General features: G+C 43.7%; 1 protein-coding gene across 2 annotated transcripts in view; it reads left to right on the plus strand.

The window, feature by feature from the left end:
- LOC138304174 (sulfotransferase 1C1-like) overlaps nt 1–21,431 on the plus strand; it is a 379,927-nt gene that overhangs the window by 17,967 nt on the left and 340,529 nt on the right. The window contains exon 1 of one of the 2 annotated variants that reach the window (XM_069244006.1): nt 9,222–9,359. The exons of the other annotated variant lie outside the window; for it this stretch is intronic. The gene's annotated coding sequence lies outside the window, so the exon portion shown is untranslated. Of the gene's footprint in view, nt 1–9,221; nt 9,360–21,431 lie in introns of those variants that run through there. 2 annotated transcript variants of the gene reach the window in all.

A 21,431-nucleotide genomic window follows, 5' to 3' on the forward strand; every position in this document is an offset into this window, starting at 1 on the left:
TGTTAATATAGATTATATAAGTTACGCTCTCTCAGGTGTACACCATAAACTGAGCCAGCCTCCTACAATGACCACCTGCCCATTAATTTCACGGACCGTCCATAAATTCAGTCCGATGTCCGTAATTAAGATTTTAATGGACAGCATTTGTCTGTAATTTGAGCAAGTTCAGTTTTGTAAGTTCAGTCTTCAAACTTTGCGGCTAACAGCTGCTGTGGTGTCTTTCTAACCTGCTTCCCATTTCCGAGAACCGATATTAGAACTGTCTTCCAGTGCACTACCAAAGGTTAATAGGTTAAAGAACACTTTATGGGACAGATTTATATACTCAACAGAACAAATAACATCATTTATTCTAAAGGTGTTCGAATTTATTTTCATTCTTTCCATTTTCCTCCCACATAATTTGCACAAAGTTTAAGCACATTCCAAGTTTTCATTGATGTTGAACATGTTGTTAATTCATTTTGATGTTTTATTAATATTGTTTGAGGTATATTGATGGAGCTGTGGATGAGTGGCCTGATGGATGGGTGGATGTATGCATGGATGCGGATTGTGGATGATGAGTGTATTGAGTGTAGATAGGTGAGAGGATGAATAAATGGCTGCATTGGCCCAGAATATTGATGGATGGTGTATGGATGGATGCTTGGGTGGATGGATAGATGAATTAATGATGTAGGTGGGCGCATGGATGGATACATGGATGGATGAGTTGGTAGATATGAACAAACTCTATTTAACCATAAACTTTATTGCCATTATAGCCTTAAAAAACGCTCCAGCGTTGAAGGCCAGAGCCAAAGGCCAAGAGAGCAGGACTGTAATGCAGGTGCAGCCCAGCTACGGAGGGCTTTATGGCTATTAGAACATTCTGCCACTAGAGGACCGAATGTTCTGATGAATAAAACAAAGACCTCACAGAGCCAAGGGGATTGATTCAATTCCCCTTGGGTTCTTTGAGGTCTTTGTGCTCAGCAACAGCTGTGAACCTGACAACACTGGAATATTGGAGCTCCCGGCTTATACCAGCCATTAGAAGCCCGAGCACTCCATTGTTTGCTAGAACCTACATAGGACAAATTACATTTTTGCAAGAACTATGCAAAATGTAAATTATGTCAGAGCAATTTTGGTAATTTTGTGTTACTCTTTGTACATAAACTTTTCAAAATTGCACCATTACACCAGGTCACGTAATTATACTGCATTACAGCATGGGAACAACACAAATAACCAGAACACAAACAGCTGTTATTTGTGAGACTTGTGTTTTTGCTGCTGTTTTTTTTAGCTTGAAGTGCATGCAGGGGCACATTTCTTGTTACAAATTTGGCTCTAAATGATAACTTGTCATTCAATTGTAATTTTCCTGAAATTTCACTTCTAAGTGAAAATACACTAGTTTCGCACATCCCTAATCCTTGCATGGTCACACAGCATATTGCTTAAACCTGAGTGTTCATGTAAAAAAAATAGGTACCGACATTGGCACTCTAATAATAAGCGATTTACACACACATTTCTGTTGACCACCATCCCATTTAGCACTTACCCCTTTTCCATGCCCTCTTCATCACTCATTTTATAATGCGTTTGTAGAATCTGCAGAAGTCACATATTTTCTGGTGTTTTTGAGGGAACTTGGGGCCTCTATTTTGAGCTCTGCAATGTCATGGAGTGGTCTAGGCCGTCTGCCCAAGTTTCCAGGTCTGGGGAAGTCACATCATGCCATCTGTAACCAATGTCTTTCTCTTAGCCACTATGATACTGATTTGTAGAAATGCTCAGGTATATCTATTCTCTTCAGTGTGTAATAGAATATTGAGCAGGGCAGACTTGGGTGTGATCTTGAGAAATCTCCCTAATGCTTGCAACAGTGTGCGGGCCATACTAAGCAAAGAGGTCTGATCATAGGCATAAGCATGTCATGTGCAGGATGTCCACTTCCACATCATTACATTTTACACATAGAATGGAGGAGACATATTGAAAGCTCCTGAGTTTTTTTCATATTAAGTAGGTACAGGTTGTGTACTTAAATTGGATCAATCTGAATTGGGCTGGGGTTGTCACCTCCCTTAGAGCCCCTGTGACATCTCACACTCTGTTAATCAAATGGGCCAAGGTCCACCTCCCAAGCTTTACATAGTATCAAAAAGGAATGAGTGATCTGGACAGCTGATATATTCTATATCTCCTCATTTTACCCATCAGTAGTCTGGCTTCTAGTGCGATAATCTCTGGAAGGGAGTTTATCTTTTCAGGTATCTGATGATGGCATGTCAAAGCTGCAAATACTTAAAGCAGTGGTTCCCGACCTTTATACTTCTATGGACCCCCACTTTATCAGTTCTGGAACCCAGGGACCCCCACTGAATCATTATTCAAATCTCAGCACCCTCCCAATGAGTCATTACTGAAAGTTGGGGACCTAATCTGATAATAATATTACATTTTCTAAGCAGTCACAGACCTCCCAAGGAGGCTTCATGGACCCCCAGGGGTCCCGGGGCCCAGGTTGGGAACCAGTGACTTAGAGAATTGATATTTATGAAGCAGGAATTCTGCTTTTAGGTTGAAAAATGAGCAGACAGTTTTCTGCATCACAACATCCTCTAATTTGATATCCACGACCCTGAAACCTGATACAGACTTACCTTATTTTAATACTGTGTACATCCACAAGAAAGTTTCACCTGTGAGACATCTATCCCATTTAAAGGCCTGCAGTGTATTATTCTACACCAAATTGTTTTTTAGAAGTGAGTGTAGAGTGACTGGAGGGTTGTCCCTGTATAAAAGGTGCAGAGTATGTAGATCACATATGAACCACCACTCGGGTGTGAGGTGGGGCTGTATATCCAGTTGCTGATAAACACCGTTTGGGAGGAGTGGTATGATAGATGTCACCCATATCCAAATCTAAATCATATGGGGATGTCAGGCATTCAATCATGGCCAACCTGCGATTATGTATATTCTCAACATGACATTCAGTTATGTAAAGAAGTTACTGTGCAATAGTGGGGACAATTATGTAGAGCAACACAGTTTTGATTATGTGGGCACGCCCCATCAAGGATAACTAGAATGGGATCAGTATAAGGAGTCTTGCAGGAGATTGTCCAGTAGTTGACCTACGTTTCCCTGCCGCTTTGTCCTCAGTCCTCAAGGCATGTAAAACCATTGGTCACAGCCTTAAGGCCAGAGGTCCAGTACATCACTGCTGTATCTTCCTTGGTTGGGTAGACTACTGATTTGGCCATGTTAACAATGAAGCCTGAACATTTGCTGCATGTATGTAACATTTGAAGTGCTCAAGGACAAGACAAGGCAGGATTTTGGAGGTATAAAAGGACATTGCCTGCATAGAGAGACACAGGGGGTCATTCCGACCCCGGCGGGCGGCGGGTGCCGGCCGGAAACCTCCAAAAGACTGCACCGCGGTCAAATGACCGCGGGGGTCATAACAACTTTCCCGCTGGGCTGGCGGGCGATCTTCAAAAGATCGCCCGCCGGCCCAGCGGGAAAGCCCCTGCAAAGAGAAATCCGGCTACGAATGGAGCCGGCGGATTTGCAGGGGTGCGACGGGTGCAGTGGCACCCGTCGCGATTTTCAGTGTCTGCAAAGCAGACACAGAAAATCTATGTGGGGCCCTGTTAGGGGGCCCCTGGCCCCCAGGGCCCCACAACACCCGTTCCCGCCAGCCTGGTTCTGGCGGTGAAAACCGCCAGAAACAGGCTGGCAGGAAGGGGGTCGGAATCCCCATGGCGGCGCTGCTTGCAGCGCCGCCATGGAGGATTCCCTGGGCCAGGGGTAAACCAGCAGTGCTTCCGCGGCCCTCCGCCAGGGTCAGAATGAGGGCCACAGTGTCTTCATCTCTTGTCCAGTCAAAGCTCAAATTTGAGCAAGTTGGTGGATTTATTCCACCAGAGGCTTTGTGGTTGAGTGTCAATGTCTGTTACTAGCTGAGCCTTATATTTACTTTCAGTCTGCCACCATCTACTAAGTCTCCACCAGGTCTCTTACCTCTACCTATTAAGGTCAAGTGTGAGTACAATGAGGAATGATCCAACAGGTCTCTGGCAAGAATATGTGTATGCATGAAGAGTCCATGGATGGAGAGTGGCACTAGAAAATACTGTATCCAAAAGGGGATGTGTGAGCCCAAGATTGTTAATTAGGGTAGAAAAATTCCAAGGGTTGCCCAGGCCCATGATCTTGCAAAGAGGAAGAGGACCTTGCAAAAGGAAAGGGACTCCTATGAGTGCATGCAGGGGTTTGTGCCCTGTTGAATTACTGACATATTACCATTGAAGTTTCCACACACAACCAGCACACCCCTGGGGGCTTAGGACATGACATTTCCTGGGCTTTCCATGAAGGCTGATATTTAGTAAAGATCACAGCTTTAAATGTAGGATTCAAAGATGGCAATAAATCTGCCTTGCAGGTTGTGTGGTGCTTTTAGGATTTAGAAGCGGAGGTGGCATTTGAGCAGGATGGTTACCTCCTAGAACCTCAACCTGAACAAGCTTTTCGTGCAGACTGTCCACCTGTTTAACAATGTATTATTAACCTTTCTGCTGAGCCTGTGTGTCACGATTAGTATTGCACTATTAGCCGGCGGGGAACAGGTTCTGGTTTGCACTCTGATATAATGAAGCTGCAGCTACCTATATAGATACTAGGAAGGTCTCTGAGAAATACAAGTGGTAGTATCAAAGCATTGAGGGCCGTGAGATACACATTGTGCTCTCTGGGCTTCTTGTCATGCAATTCAATTGAGCACCTGACAAGTCTGGGATCCCTCTCAGTGGCAGCGTAATCCTTTTTTATTTATATGTTTTAAACTTTCACAGGCATGTAGTGCTACTAACAGCACTCAAGTGTGAGCTTCAAACCTATTGGCTTTGCCAGTGCTTACTTATGTTTTAACATGCTTCACTTTGGCATTTGTATTGAGTACAAGACCTTGTAGATATCACTCCAGACTGTTCCTTCTAGGCTGGTGGAGGTAGGGGGACAGCAGATAGCACTGAGTTGAGGCTGGTTGAAACACACAGAAACAATCATAGAAAAACACTTTCACCACTTCCTCTACATTTCAACCCCTGTAGGAGGCTGGCCTGGTTTGTAGTGGGTACCCTGGGTACTTACACCTTATACCAGGTCCAGTTATCCCTTATTAGTGAAATGTAGTCAGTGTTCTAGCAGCCTAGGCTATTGGAGGTAGCTGTAGCAGAGCAGCTTAGGCTGAACTATGAGACATGCAAAGCTCCTGCAATACCATTATCGTTACACAGTACTTATACACAATAAAAGACAATACTCAGTGTTACCAAAAATAAAGGTAGTTTATTTTAGTGACACAAGGCCCAAAAATATCTTAGAGGTAATACTCCTTCTGGAGGTAAGTATTATACACAATAGATACACTATAGACCAAAATCAGGTAAGTAAACAGTAACAGAATAGTGCAAACCTTAGAAAACACATTAGAATGCAATAGGATGCAATTGGCCTAGGGGCAACACGAACCATATACTAAGAAAGTGGAATGCAAATCACGAATTCCCCCCTAGGCAAGTGTAGTGTGTAGCGGGGTGCTGGGGGTGTAAGAAAACCACAAACGGTAGTAGAATACCCCACCCCAGAGCTCAGGAAAGTAGGGGTAAAGTACTGCACGTTTCCTCAGGACACACTACAAGTCGTGATAAGAGTTATTGCAAGAACCAAGTAAGACTGCAAGTAACAAATGGTGGATTCCTGGCCCTGAAGACCTGTGAAGAGAGGAGACCAAGTCCAGAAGTTGCAGAAGATTCCAGGAAGGACAGGAGCCCCTGCCAACCTAGAAGATGGTGCAAAAGAGGATTCTCCTGGTAGAAGAAGTCTGTAGAAGAGCACCAAAGAAGATGGCTGCAGGTTCCTGCGAGATGCAAGAGATGTCCCACATCGAGATGTTGGATGCAGGGAAGTTGCAGTGCTGGATTCGTCCAACAAGCCTTGGTTCAAGCAATGTCACGGTTTACGTCAAAATAGCGCTGCCTGCACCCAGGAGGGATCTGGGTGCCTCAACTCAGACTGAGGAGGCAGAGAGTGCTTCCAGCACTGGAGGGAACCCACTGATGACCCACTGATGACCAAGCAGCACCCACGGGATTCCCAGGACACGGGGACAATGAAGGTGCAAATTGCACTTGCTGCAGCACTACAGAAGAAGGTCCAACACCGTCGGAGAACAACTCAGCGAGTTGTGCGTTGCAGGATGGAGTGCTGGGGACTTGGGCCACGCTGTGCACGAAGGAGTCTTGCAAATGGTGCACAGAGGCCTCAGGAGGTAGAGATGACGTGGTGCACAGGGGTACTGTCGCAAACTGGGAAGGCATGCTCTTACTTCTGCCACATTTGGACAGCTGCCAGGAGAAGAGTCCCAGAGAACCGGTCGTTGTCTTAGAAGTTGCCTGCTGGAGCAGGGAAGTGACTCTGACAGTCCACGGGAGATTCCTTCGGTTCTTCTGGTGCAGGATGAGGGCAGGGAGTCCTCAGAGTGTGCTCACTTTGGAAACTGCTGCAGTTGGTGGCTGGAGCTGAAGTTGCAGGGTCACAGTAGCTTTTCTGGATACTTTGTTACAGTTACAGCGGTTCCTGGGGCAGTCTGAGGTTGATCCGACAGTCAGAAGCTGAAGCAGAAGTTGCAGAGGATTCCTGGTGGAAACTTGCAAGCTGAACCTGAAGAGGAACCCACAGGAGATACCCTAAATAGCCCTGAGAGGGGGATTGCCTACGTAACCAGGTATGTACCTATCAGGAGGGGTCTCTGACGTCACCTGCTGGCACTGGCCACTCAGAGATCTCCAGAGTGTCCCCACACCTTGAAAAAGAAGATGGCTAACGTCAGGGACACACTGGAGGAGCTCTGGGCACCACCCCTGGGGTGGCTTTGTCCAAGTTTCGCGCCAGAGCAGGTACTGGGGGTCCCTGAATTGGTGTAGACGGGTTTATGTAAGGAGGGCACCATCTGTGCCCTTCAAAGCATTACCCCTCCCAAGCCTGTAACACCTATTTCTAAAGGTTGAGGGTGTAACACCCTCCTCCCAAAGGAAATGCTTTCTTCTGCCTTCCTGGGACTAAACTGCTCAGACCCTAGGAGGGGAGAACCCTGTCTGTGAGATGGCAGCAGCTGTAGCTGCAGGGCAAGCCTCAGAGAGCTAGTTTGGCAATACTGGGGGTCCATGGTGGAGCCCCCAGGATGCATGGGATTGGCCCCCCAATACCAGATTTGGAATGGGGGACAATTCCATGATCTTAGACACCTTACATGGCCATATTCGGATTTACCATTGTTAAGCTACATATAGGTATTGACCTATATGTAGTGCACGAGTGTAATGGTATCCTCGCACTCACAAAGTCTGGGGAATTGGCCCTGGACAGCATGGGAGCACCTTTGCTAGTGCAAGTGTGCCCACACACTTAGTAACTTTGCACCTAGCCTTCAGTAAATGAAGGTTAGACATATAGGTGACTCATAAGGTACTTAAGTGCAGTGAAAATGGCTGTGAAATAGTGTGTACACTATTTCACGCAGGCTGCAGTGGCAGTCCTGTGAAAGGGTTTGTCTGAGCTCCCTGTGGGTGGCAAAAGAAATGCTGCAGCCTATAAGGATCTCCTGGAACCCCAATGCCCTGGGTAGCTAGGTACCCTATACTAGGGACTTATAAGGGGGGTGCAGTGTGCCAATTGGAATTGGAATATGAAGTCACTAAACTATAGCGACTAATTTTGGAGCAGAGAGAGCATAAGCACTGAAGTTCTGGTTAGCAGAACTTCAGTGGCACAGTTAAGAACTACTGACAACACACACATTAGACCACAAACTATGAGCATTGGGGTCCTGGCTAGCAGCATCCCAGTGAGACAGGCAAAACACACTGATAAACAGGGTTTTAACTATGAGCACTGTGGTCCTGGCTAGCAGGATCCCAGTGAGACAGTAAAACCACACTGACACACACTCACAAACAGGCCAAAAGTGGGGGTAACCATGCTAGAAAGAGGCTACTTTCTCACACACCCACTCTCCCTCTTTGTTGTATCAAGTAGTAATAGTAGTACTGTCTATAAGCTGGAAGTTCACATCCATTCACACAGCATTACCTCTAGTGCTATAATTCATGATAAGGTGTCAAATTCTTGTGATAGCTGTCCTTTATGCAAGCTGTCAAATTATGATTACTGTGCACATTTACTAGTTTTTCAATCTCTAAATAAGCCAAGTTAAACGTGAGATTTCACTCAATAGTGCTTTGCATTATACATCCCAAAGCCAACTAACCAGCTTTGCTTTGTTTTCTATTTGTGTCAGTTGCCTAATTACTTACATTTATATTATTGCTTGGCTTACTTAGATGTGTCCATAAATTTGACCTTTTGTCTTGAATTTTGTCCTGAATTATTTGACCCTTTGTCTTCAATTTTTATTGTCATTGTCCTGATTTTGCCTTCATGCTAGGTGGTCACCCTAGCTCGACCCTGGTTGTACACTGATACAAGAAGTGAATTTTACATTAAGTAGGCACTACTTAAAGAAAACTTTACTTGCCCTTAAGTGGGCCCCAAATAACTTTTTTACGCCTGTGTAGCCTCATAATTTTTTCAAATTTCGCATTATGTAATCATTGAGAAATTGTGAAATAAATCATTAGTGCAAAATTTGACGCTTCTTGGTGGTGGGAGACTGTTCTGAACAGAAATTGTATTTACTACAGCAACAATAAATTCGTGCCCAAAACACTTTCTTTCTCAAACACGCTTCCTGCCGGCCCCATTCAAGACTGTTTAACGAGCCGTAAGCCCTGGCATTCAATGTTCAGTCACGAAAGCTGATGCGGCAAAGCTAAAATTTCGCACGCCTCTTCCCAATACGACCAAAGTCTAAAACTGGGTTCCTGTTTTCCAAAGAATATTAAAACATTGTGAAACGATATGCAGGTTACATGCGGATAGTAGACCCTGGGCGACTGGAAATGCATAAAAATGTGGTGTGGTCAGTGTACGCAACTTTTGCAGGCATGGCGAGTACAGCGAATGAGGCCTCCTCACAAAGCCTGCCTGTGCAAACAAGAATTACTAGGTGGCATATGGCCTTTGTACGCAGGTTCTCAAATTGCGATACAGGAAAGGCAGAGAGGCAGGAGAAAAGGGCGGGCGGAGGAAGCGGAAGAGAACGGGCTAAAATAAAATAGTTTGGGAGGGAGCTCAGCTGCTTGCAGGGGTTTCGGGCTTAAGGCTGGACAGCTAAAACCTTTTAATTGCTTTTATCGGACCCAGAAGAACGTGCGCTTTTTAAGGTAAGGAAAACTGGGGAGGGGTGAGGTAGGTGTCATCGGACTGGGAGGACACAACGAAAAGAGTGAGACGGGGAAAGACGATGCAGAGACCGGGAGAGAGGTGAAATTGAAATACGGTATCTAGAGAGACAAAGGAATGTTAATCGAGAAGTAGATATGACGGACAAAATGAAGGCGAGGGAGCAAAACAGTGGGAAAAGGAAAGCGGCAACTAACCGCAAAGGAAAGTTAGAGAAATACGAGGGTAAAAGAGAAAAGTAAGCGGTAGGAATGGGAAACACAGCAAAGATGGAGAGAGAATGAGATAGGAGAAAGACATGAGGCTAAGAAGGAAGACATGAACAGTGGATTGCGCTGAGAGAAAAATATGCTGGATTATGAGTTGTGAAAAGAGACGATGATGGAGAGGCGTTGGCAGTAAAGAGTTGATGCAGGACCGTGGAAATGTAAAGAAATTAGAAGGGAGATGGCAGAGAAACAGGGGTAGGTGTACAGGGGGCAGAAGACACAGATAGACAGATAGATAGCTCGATAGATAGAGACGCAGTGGGAGATGTGAGAGGCAGATAAAAATTCAACCGAAGGGTAGGTACGTATACCTGTCGAGTGCTCTCTCCAGACGATAGGCTAGTTCTGTGGTGATTAAACTGGTATTAGTGAGGCAAAACGATTGCTTTGACAGAATTATTGTATGGTAAAATGACAAAATACCACAATAATAGTGGCACAGAATGTGCAGCATTATGGAGCATAAGCAGTTTCCCCTACAATTGCTAGAGATGGTGTAGGACTTTGAAATTGATTTCCACCAAACCATGAAATAAACTGTTAGGTAGGCTGTGCGGGGGGGGGTCCATTTACTAGCCGCAAGAGAAAAGCTAGAACTTGCTATATCCAAAATAATTGTGCCATCTCAGTATCCATGCACCTTACAAGTATGATCATATCAGCAAATGTGTGCTTTAATGATAAAGTTAACATAATATGTCAATGGTCGCTGCCCAGACCGAGATATATCTCTTTAAAGAATGTAGGTCTTTAGAATATCAGCATGCAGAGCTGTGAAAATGAAAAGGAATAAGAAACAGGAAGGTTCTAGCACATGCTGGGCTTGAGCTACAACCCCAAACATTTTTAAAGCCTCTCCATGGCAAGGACCTGTAGATCTAAGTACATGGGCCTTATGAGCTATATGTAGAACGTTATCCCAAGGGGAAAGCAATATGAGTTCTCTGCTGTGCTTCGAAACCTTTGAAGGTCAGTGCCCCTACTATAACTTCGTCTTTAGCCCCCTGTCAGTGAAACAAAGAAACCAGATAGATTGTACAATGTATTAAGTACCTCTGCTGTTTCTGCCTCTTCTTCTACTTTCTCAGCTGCATCCGGTTGCAATGTGGGAGGGACTACTCACTGAGTTTGAGCCAAGGCTGCTAAAAATCTGCCAAAAATAGATCAAAGCACAAAAACTAATGTTCCGATGTCCATTTAACAGGATCAAAGGGTACTGTTATTTGGAGATGACAAACGCCACAGTTCGCTCAAGAGGATTACTGGTGCTCAAAACAGGCTAGCAGCAGGAGCAATAACTGTTCTGTATCTCCTAAACAGCAGGCCCAGGTCAAAAGCTTATGATAAGTGCAGCTCCCACGGCCCCTGAGGGAATCACTTAATAAACCAGTATCCTTCAGCAACAGGGAAACTGGGATTTTAACGGTAGGGTCCAATTGCGAATTTAAATGGGTATATCATCAGAACTGTGGGGTCATCATACAATAGAAGTTGAAACTGTTGTGGAATGAGGACGACCGGCCATAGTCAATGGGAAACATCAATGTTGTGTTAGTGCTGCTGGTTGCAGGTGTGGGCACTGGCATTCATTTTAGGGACGGGCTTATCTTTCATCATCAGACTATGACCCAGCCAACAGAGAGGGCAGAAAAGGGAAAAAGAACAAGGAAAAGAGAGTAAAACAGTGATAGTGGGAGAAGGTAAGTGTGAAAAGAACCTCAAGAGACAGATAAAGAAATACAACTTTTAGGGTGCTAAACGAAAGGGGCAATCAGGTAGCATGAAAGCTGGACAGCCTTGGTAATTGGAAACCCCTGCATTTAGAAACAGACACTGAAGAAAAACTTCAGGCTCCTACACTTTTTCCTAGCAATGGCATAATGTAGATGGGCAGTGGAGAACAGACAGTACGTAAGCATAGCACTGGTGCAGTCTTTAAATGCCTCCCGCATGCCCTTGTCACTTCTGAAGTTCAGATGTCCTTCTGTCTGACCACAGCTGGTAGGCAGGAATGGTCTTAAAGGCACCTACATGGCTTAGGTGTGGTTTCTTTCACATAATTTTTTAATAAGTTGGGGTTTGTTCTTTGTTCTCTTCTTCAGGGATGTTCCACTCCTTGGTGAGTAGTCCTGGACTACTTCTTCAAGGCCAGCCGCAAAAGCAGGGGTCTTCCAGTGTTAGGACTGGTCCCTGCTTTGGGGGAATCTAGTAACTCAGAAGACTTTTGTGAGATGGGCAGCTGAGCTCTGAGTTCAAATTGAATACAATTAACTGGATTTGGAGAATTAGCTGTTGCTCAGTTCTGGGGGCACTGACGGGAAACCAGGGCCAATGAAAAGGTGTAACACTTTCAAAATGATAATCCTGGTGACTCAGTGCAAGGTCTTCCTTGACAGTTTATCAAAGGACGTGAGGAAGCTGACACCAAATAGTAAATTGCGTGTATTTTGCACTAGAAAGGACAGGCTTCCCAGGAGAAGTCTAGTTTCAGAATGTAGTTAGCTCGGCACCAAGATGGGAGGGAATAGGTGCCATGAAATGTGGGTGGGGCTCCACACAGAGCAGACACTGAGCATTGGCAAGCCATCCTCAGACACATCAGGAAGCATGCCCACCTGCTCAGGCAGTCAAACCTTTTTAGGGTAGTTTGTTTGTGTTCAGGCAGGTCTTTGGTCTTAGCAGATTTCAACCTGAAATCAGAAAAAGTGTGATACATACACTAAGCTTTTGCTGTGCTACCTCAGGGGCTACACCAAGGAATGGGAAGCTGAAACAGCGTGTGCAGTCACTCACCATTTTGAACGCCTTGAAATGTTCTCACAGAGAGGACACCATTCATAGAGCACACACTCTTCAAGCAAGCCTAAGCTAAATCACATCACACAATTGTGAGTAAGTGGGAGTCTTAGTGAGGGACAGAGTTGCTGAAGGGATCCGTCTATACTTCTGTAACGATTACTAACAGTACAGTTAAAAAGGCTAGCTGACATTTGCCGTCAAGTCTTAATTTCCCCTTATCTTGTTGAGATGACAATAGGCGCGTTCCACTATGGATGGGACTAAACTTCGGAGCTCATTATAAGTGGCTTACTAATTCTTATGGCAGGATGGAGGGAGATAACAAGAGTTCCAGGCCTCATCAGGATTACAAGATCCAGGGCCTGCTGTTTTTTACCGAGATGCACTTCCTGCTGAACACAAGGGAAATGTCCAAGTGAAACTGTGGTAAACAGTGGAGAAAGGTATGTGGGTATCAGTGATGAAACATGATTTTCCTATGTTGATCCCCCAAAACATGGAATCAGCATTATTTCTGCCTGCTCAGTTACCCCCTAGAACTACTCATTCCAGGTATGGGGTATTAGGAAGGTATTAGGGTTGATTCTGGTTCTTTTTTCGTTGGCCTCTGGTGTGCCTCCTATTCAGCAGAGTCTGGCACTGATGTAGGGTCGCCTAATGATTGAGAAGTAATCCTCCGTGGTATTGAAATCCAGTTCCTTTGGCATTAAAAATTACAGGGCACTAAACAACACAAAAAGGAGGCAGGATGCAACAGTCAACTGTTCCTGATGGACTTTCATCCCACAACAGGACAAAGATGGAAGGAAGAGAAAGAGAAATATAGAGAGGAACAGTACAAAGGAGACAGACCAGTGGTACAAGTACAGGTGGTCTGTAAGGGCACTCTTTTTCGGGGATCATCACCATACTCTTTTCATCACCATACTTTGGTGAGAGCAATAAAAAGAAAGGCAGAAAGTGGAGAAAGAAGGAGGAAGAGAAAGATAGGAAAACAATGCAAACGGAGAAAACAGAGATGAGAAGGACTCTGCAAGAGTTAGATAAAGAGACAGGGGTCAGAGAGTGTAAGGTGATGGAAGAAAGAAGCATGAGGTGGAATCAAGACTAGACAGCCGACTGCAGTTGTCCGCAATCCAGGGATTGGGCAGTGCCCGTGATGGGCTCCTGGGAAAGTCTTTGGAATTCGTCACATGTTTTACACAAGTTAAGCATTGACAGAAACAGAGGAGGCACAGGAAGACATAGGAAGGAGGCAGCACTTGGCATTGTAGTAAGGGAGACAGGAAAAGTGTTGAATAATTTGCTTTGTGGATGTGATCCCCTGCTATACCCTGTGGTTTCCTGCAGCATTCACACCCGCCCCAAAATTGACCTACTGACTCTCCTGTTTTCCATTTGATGGTTCAGACAAAAATTCAGGGGTGTCACTATACATCTCTGGGAAGAGAGGGCACAAAGTATGGAAAGAAAATGAATTGTACTACCAACCAATGAGGGCAAATATAAACCAGTGCAGAATTTGTATGTTTTTCATAAGAATGTATATAATTTATGAACATTTAAAAAGGGTAATGCAATTTTGTGGACTTGCCAGTGCGAAAATGGCATGTCTTACTTGTTGCATTGTCATATTTGGGCCTTAAGAATATTTTTCAGATTTTGGTTTGACTTTAATGTTGTATACATGGCCAGCCTTAGCGCCAGAGGCGCCCTAAGCGACAGTGTTTGATGGCGCCCCTCAAGGACCTCCTCCGCCACAGATTCCCTCACTACCACCCTTTAAAAGTGCCCCTCAAGTATCTATAGTCAGTCTCTTAAATGCATTTTATTCGTTTTATAACAGCACTCTTACCAGTGTAGAGTGTCATAACACTTTACAATGCACACACATTACACAGAGAAAATCAATCGTAGGTGTGTAAATTAGTGTATAAAAAATATTACATAAGACAGAGGACTACAAGATGTAGGAGCCTCATGTCATCCAGACTGGTAGACAGTATTGTTTAAGAGTGCTTGGTCTGGAGAAGTACAAACCCAGAATGTAAAATGCAACACCATGGCTGGAGTGGTTCTCTTTAATAATAAGAATTGATTTCTACCCAAATTAACCCATTTTGCAACATTAGGATAATAAAAAACTGGGGGAAAAATCACAACGCACTCATTTATACCTTGCAGTATGCATGCAGCTCTTTGATGACAGTTAATAGTTTACTGCTCTATATAAAGATTTTAACCTATGCACTGCAAGTAAGAAAAGGACCTCTCTGACAAAAGCAGTAACCCACTGACCTATTTGCAATATTTACACTTTGTGATCGGCATAGTACACGTTCTTTACAGGAGGCATATTAACCCTCTGCCCAACCTTAAAACTTTCACTAGAGAAAACCCCCATCTCTCTCCAGGCAGAACATCAATCACCAGAATTTAATTGACATTTTCATTGTTGCCTAAAAACTGCCAGAGGCGAGGAACATTGCCTTAGTGGCTTTTCCCACTGTAATATACTTGCAAACACTGCACCCCGCTCAAAGTCAGCACCTGGTGCAGTGGCACCAGTCGCACTGCCCTGGAGCCTGCCCTGGTTGTATAATGTTGTAATTGGATTGACACTTAAGTAAAGCATATTACACCGCGTACAAATCAATTAACCTTCAGCTTGCACTACAAACTACTAAATGCTCCCAAGGCATACCCATGCTTGACACATAAGGATATAAGGAAAACCACAGTGAGAAGTGATTTGCCCAGGATTACACAATTTGACCAAATAGACAAGTTGGGATTTGAGTGCAGCGTCACCAGTACACCCCACCTCTTCCCATCTCGTTTGCACTTCGGCAGCGAACAATACTTTGAGCATAGCTGCCTTTCATAGTCTAAATGTTGACAATTTCAAGGCTATGGTTTCTGTGAGCTGGGCTGGGAATAAGATCATATTCAAAACAGGCTCCTAAGCTTGTGTATATTTTATTTTGTCTTCTCTCTCCAGCTTAATTAGATGATATACTTGGGGTCTGTTGTACAGAGCCATTTTGTGGTTACAGAGTCTGCAATCCACAAAATCACAGTTTGAGACTGCAAAATTGCTTTTTTAAATCTACTAAATCCATTTTACGTTTTAGTAACAACTTTAAAAAAAAAAAACGAATCTTTCCTTATATAGTCCTCTTTCCTTGAAGGAAAATAGGCTGCATTAAAAAAAAAAAAGTAGGCCACAGTGGCCGCATTTACAGTGATTGGATTATTAGCTGGTGCTGAGATTATTTTTTATAGCAGTTCTGTGAGACTACTACATTCAGACAGGACAGGTAACTAGACAGCCACATCAGACCTAATACCAACCAACAATCTTTCTAAAGAAACCCTGAAGACTTGTCCCCTCCAAACCTACGTTAGAGACTAGCCTCTTCTCATGTGCTGTTTTTTTCTCTTCTCTGCCTTTCTCTTTCTCTATGCAAATATGTTAATTCGTCCTATAGTTATTTATTAAGTTCTCTTGCTGCCCTTGAGACAAGGCCTGTGTGATATAAAAACATCAATACATGAATGAAAAGTAGATTATATTCAAATTATTTTATTGTAAAGTTTTTGTTGTAGAATCAGATGTATTAACACCATTGGTGGAAATGGCCCAATGCTCGAAAACACCTTTTGCAAACATGAAGGGGCAATTTTATAAGCCCCTAGCGGCACCTGGTGCCACTTTAGTGTCTTTTTTTTTTTACGCTAATGTGGCCCAACAAGGACAAAATCCTCACGCCATATTTACAAAGTGGCGCAATGCATGCATTGAACCACTTTGTAACTCTTTGAGCTACATTATGCCTGCGCCAGGCATTCTATATGCAAAGGGGTCATTCCCCCGTTGGGGGGGGCGAAAAAATAGCGCAAGGAAATCTAAAGAATTTCCTTGTGTTGTTTATTACGGCGCTTTTAATGCTTGCTCAGAACAGGCGTTAAAAGGAGGCTTCCATTATTTATAATGGGCCCCTATGTATTCTGCAGGAGTAGCGCCAATATTTTGGCACTACTCCTGCAGAGTACATAAATAGTGTCAATAAAAATGACGCTATTACCCCCTGCCCTGCGCCATGGTGCGCTGTATCTCAGATACCACATGCACATGGTGACAGTAGGGAAGCGCTAAGGGGCGCAAGGAAAGTGGTGCTGTAGTAGGTGCAGTGCCACTTTTCTTAAATATGCCCCTAAATTTTAGTCAAAGCACATAGGAATGTGTGGCTTCTGGGTTTGCTTTTAACATTGTAAGTATTGTCTCAAAAACTGTTCTGGGCTAAAAGCAACTATCAGAAGCAATTACACATGCTATTTAAAGGAACACTACAAGTCCCACAGTGGAGTGTAAAGGAAACACTTGGCAACTTTGTGCTTAAATGAGCGTTTTTTTTAACAGAAACGTACCTTCTTTCCATACTATTTTATCAGAACAACCATCATAGAAAGTACTCATTCATAGAGGTGGGCAGCAACTGAAGACGTGAGGCTTGCTCAAATCAGATGCCTGGCTCTAGCTCTGCCCAAGGACCTCTTGGACACTCGAGCCTAAAACTAGCCAAATATTTTGTCTCTTTATAGAGTCAGGTGAAGCTAGCGATATAAACATTAAAATATAGTAAATTGGCATCTCTTAAGTTTGTATTTGATTGTTCTAGAAAGAAATTATTTTGTGAGCTTGATTTAACACATATTTATTCCACACAGCGTACTGATTTAGCTCTTTAAACAATAAAATACAAAGCGTTAACTTTTGATGTGAACTGGGAGAGAGAAAGGAATATGCATTTAGTGGCATCAGTCCTGGCTTCCCCTCTTGAGCAAATTGTGTGACTCTATGCAATTACTTTATTTCACTGCGCCCCCTTTTCCTTCACCCTCACATCTGAAAGCACTATGAAGCACATCAGTTCAGGAAATGTACAGCACAAAAGCAGCTTGTGCAAATGTCCCTTCATAGGCACCTCCTGGCACACACTAGGCCGCATATTGGGGTTGCACGATAACTAACTTGGCTCTTGTTTCACTAATGCCATTGTCTTCAGGATCTGGGGGCATGAATGCTTCCAAGTTCATGTTTAAGAAACTATCACTTCTAATACAGTCCAGTCAGTGCTATGGCATAATTCAGTGTACTAAAATGAAACACTGCATGTTAAAGAAATATATTTTTTGTGCTCTGATGAGTCTATTATATTTTACAGAATGTTTTTTGCACAATTGCATGTCCAATCTTGTGATGGCTTGGCTCATGCGCGCACTCTTCTTAGAACTATGTTAGACCCTTGGTTCAGATCTGATGCGGCTGTCTGTGTTACCGTTTGGCCTGCCCACCACTACTCACTCATTGATCTCAATATTTGGAATATGTAAGAGGTTCTGCTAACATGTAATGATGGTCTGACCTGGAATTTCCATTTAAATTCCAGAGAGTATTAGAAGTGCGAAGAGCCCTTAATTCTGTGTGCATGGTTATCGAGTCCTGATTTCTTCTTTGTATTCTACTTGTTGTCTTGAATGGAATTACCATGACTACAAGAACCAAGATGCTAAAAAGATACCTGGACTGGCCAGGGCTGCGAAAACAGGGAGCTCTGGACTGGATCCATGATTTTCTAGGTCACAGCTGTAAACAGGATTTGTTTTGAGGACAAGGTGAGGGACAAGAGTTACTTCAGAGCTGGGCTTTCTGGCAGCAATGTGGATAATCTTGGCAGAGACTATAGGGTGAGATTCAATGCAATGAAGTTTAACACTCTCTCGGGTAATTTTCCCCCTCCTTAACCAGTCCTTCCACCTCCAGAGTCGGACTCACCTGTAGGGCAGTCAGGCAGTGCCCGATGGGTTGGTCTGACCAATCAGTGTGTGGGCTGTTTTTTAAGCAGTTGTGGGACTGGGAGTTTTATGGCCAAGTGGGCTGGCATTTACTGTAGATTTACCTGATTTTGCCACTTTTTAGCTATTTACTTCACAAATGGGGGGGCGCACTTTTATTTTAGCGTTGGACATATTTTTCGTCCTAGCACGACGTTGTCCACCTCCCACCTCCTATGTGGTAATGTGTTACCCACTGCTTATTGCCTGTATTTCGGGAAAGGCCATTCAGCTGAGAATAAGGCCTTTACACGAAAATCCATTGAACAATGCTGCCTTGAAATATGAATCTAGGAGGCCAGAGAAGGGGAGCTGTATTAGTGTGAGAAAGTTAGACAAAGTACAGAACAATCTGTCTCCAATTACATCTCTCTATACCACAGAAAGGACATATGGTTTCCAGATGCCAGGCGGGCAGCCAGGATACTCCTCCATGGCACTCCAGCAGCCTGTGGCTTCTCTGTCCCAGAAAGCTCCTTCTTAGTTCACTTCCGTCAGCTCACTTTCCTCGTAGGGTTACATACACATGGGTCTGTGATGATCCTTCTGGGGGTTGCCCATTCTGCCTAATTCTAAGCATTTCTTTCAGGGTATGGAAGTTTCTCATACCTAATTTCTTTGTGTGATCCCCATCATTTTGCGTACGCCACTGAGCCCTACGCTTTCTTTTCATATATCGGTGCATTTAACATTTGTAATCTTCATTTGCTTTATTTGGATCAACTTTACTAACACAACTGATAATAAATAAAGGAAGGCCCAGGGCTGGCTCTTTCACCGGTGGCATGAATGTGCCGATCAAGCACTTCATCTTAGCTGGATAATGGTCCATATGTCATGCGTGACACCTCCAGCAGTTTCTGACTAGTCCAGTTTGGCTTCTAATCTTCTAAGTGAAACTAAAAAAAATGTCTGTGTGTAATAACGTTGCCACCTTTTAAAGTTGAAATATACCGTCTTTCTGTTGGTGGTATGAATAGGCTGACCAGATGTTCTGGTTTGCCGGGACAGTCCCGGTTTTTAGGGGGGGGGATGTCGACTGAAATCAGCGGGAGGTGCGTTTTTATATTTTTCAAAGCAGAGAGAGTTTCCAGCTATTATCAGAAAGCAATTTAACTAAGAGGCTTGATACTGGTTTAAAAAATATATTTTATGTTGTTCTTGGTGCCTCTTCTGTAACTATGTGCTGAAAAACGCTGTCATTCACTGCGCTCTGTTGAATTAAAATTGTAGTCTTTCTTCTGTTTTTGCGAAAGGTCCTGGTTTTTTACTTGAAAAATCTGGTCATCCTAGGTTTGAAGTCCAGGAAGGTACTTAAATAGGATTTTTTTAAATGTCCCTTTATTTGGGTTCAGTATGACAAGTCTAGATCTCTGTTTAGGAGTTTTCAAATATTGCCATCTTGCAATTTCTGTATTATCATTTTGACTCTAAAAGAAAAACAAGCATTGGCAAAGCCATTAGGATTGGCACTGGCCGCCAGCCAATTTGTTTTGGCAATTCTTATTTTGTTCTGTCATAGTTTTTGCAAAACCTTGTTGCTGGAGAAGCTGCCAGTCCCTCATTAATCTATAAAATGGCTAAAGGCAAAAATATATTTTATTGTCCTGAAAAAACATACATTACCACAGTATTGAAGAGAACTACTTTGTGTGTGGATGTGCTACTTGTGAAAGGGAAGTATGTTATAACTCACAGTGAAGTCAGTCAGTAACTGAAGCAGGCTGACCTACTGCCCAATGATGCATGCTGGAGTTGGTATGAAAAAGGTGAATGGCCCAACAACAGACTATTGGATAAAATCTGTCTGGCTGAAACGCCTATAACAAACTATCTTATGCATATGGTTTTAACAAAATCAAAAGATCTTTGCTAACGCCACACCTAAAACAAGGATTTGCAATGCAATATGTCTTAGTTAGAGCTGTTGGCATTGTAAATTCATAACTGGACTTTTCTTGCCACATAAATTGGTCAACTGTGCACTACCTCCAGCCTCCATGTATCCCATAGCCACCAGAAGCCGCTGCAGGCAACTTTTGTTGTTCCCATTCCTCCATCCTTTAGTTCAGTAGAGTTGATTGGGTGTAGGCTTGTCATGCTAGGTTATTTCTCATGTTGACAGTTCTTGACTGCTAAAATGCTGTGCCGTACACGCTTTCGTCTCTAATTATGTTTTCTGTTGTAGGAGAATTGTTTTGTTATACCTATTATTGTACTGGGATGGGGTGAATTCATGGTTGGCGAGAACACTTCAAATCCCCTTGGCATCTCACAGGGATTAAGGCACAGAAAACAACAGTGTCACATGGACCTCAAAAGGGGTGTTTGCAGCAATCGGTACAGAAGCTGCATTTTTTTTTCAGGGGAGTGGGCAGTAACGTTTGTGACTCTTATCCGCCTTTCCATGCATGCACATTTGCGCTAAGAGACAGAGGCCCTTTGAGATGGTTTCAGGATGCAGACTGCGCCAGGGAACCAAGACATGGCCCAGCTCCCCAGGCTAGCTCTCTGGTGGGTGTCGGGGGGACAGTCAGGTAGGGTTGCTCTGGGGGGGACTAGGCCTCAGGCACAAGTAAAGAGAGCAGGGATTTGCATAAGGGCGATTTTCCTTTTCTGCTCTGGGATAGCACCCTTACTGGTCCCAGAAAGGTCAAAGGTGTCGGGGGGCCAGGTTGAAGGGCAAACCATGAGTTCATAAAAGTATTTTTTATGCACAGTGAGGTATTGGGGTTGTAGGTGACTTGACATCTAGTGGACTATTTATGGGGAAAAAATATTCTGCTACAACCTTGTAAATGTGAGACATGTGCATGCAACATAATTCAACCATTGTGCTGTATGACATACATCTGAAGTGGAAATAAAAATGATTCAAACACAGATGACAGATGGTTAAACTCTTGAAGTTTATTCTTAAGTCCAAAATCAGGTACAAATTGCACAACGACAGGTGTATTTTTCCCCTGCGCAAGTGCCTCCATGTACTGCCTGGAGGGATTGCTCAAGAAAAAATAAAAGTTAGAAAGGGGATTTGCACACTTTTGTACTATTTGGTAAAACAGACACAGCACATAATGATCTAAT

Source organism: Pleurodeles waltl, chromosome 7 (assembly GCF_031143425.1).
Source record: "Pleurodeles waltl isolate 20211129_DDA chromosome 7, aPleWal1.hap1.20221129, whole genome shotgun sequence".
In the NCBI taxonomy this organism is placed as follows: Eukaryota; Metazoa; Chordata; class Amphibia; order Caudata; family Salamandridae; genus Pleurodeles; species Pleurodeles waltl.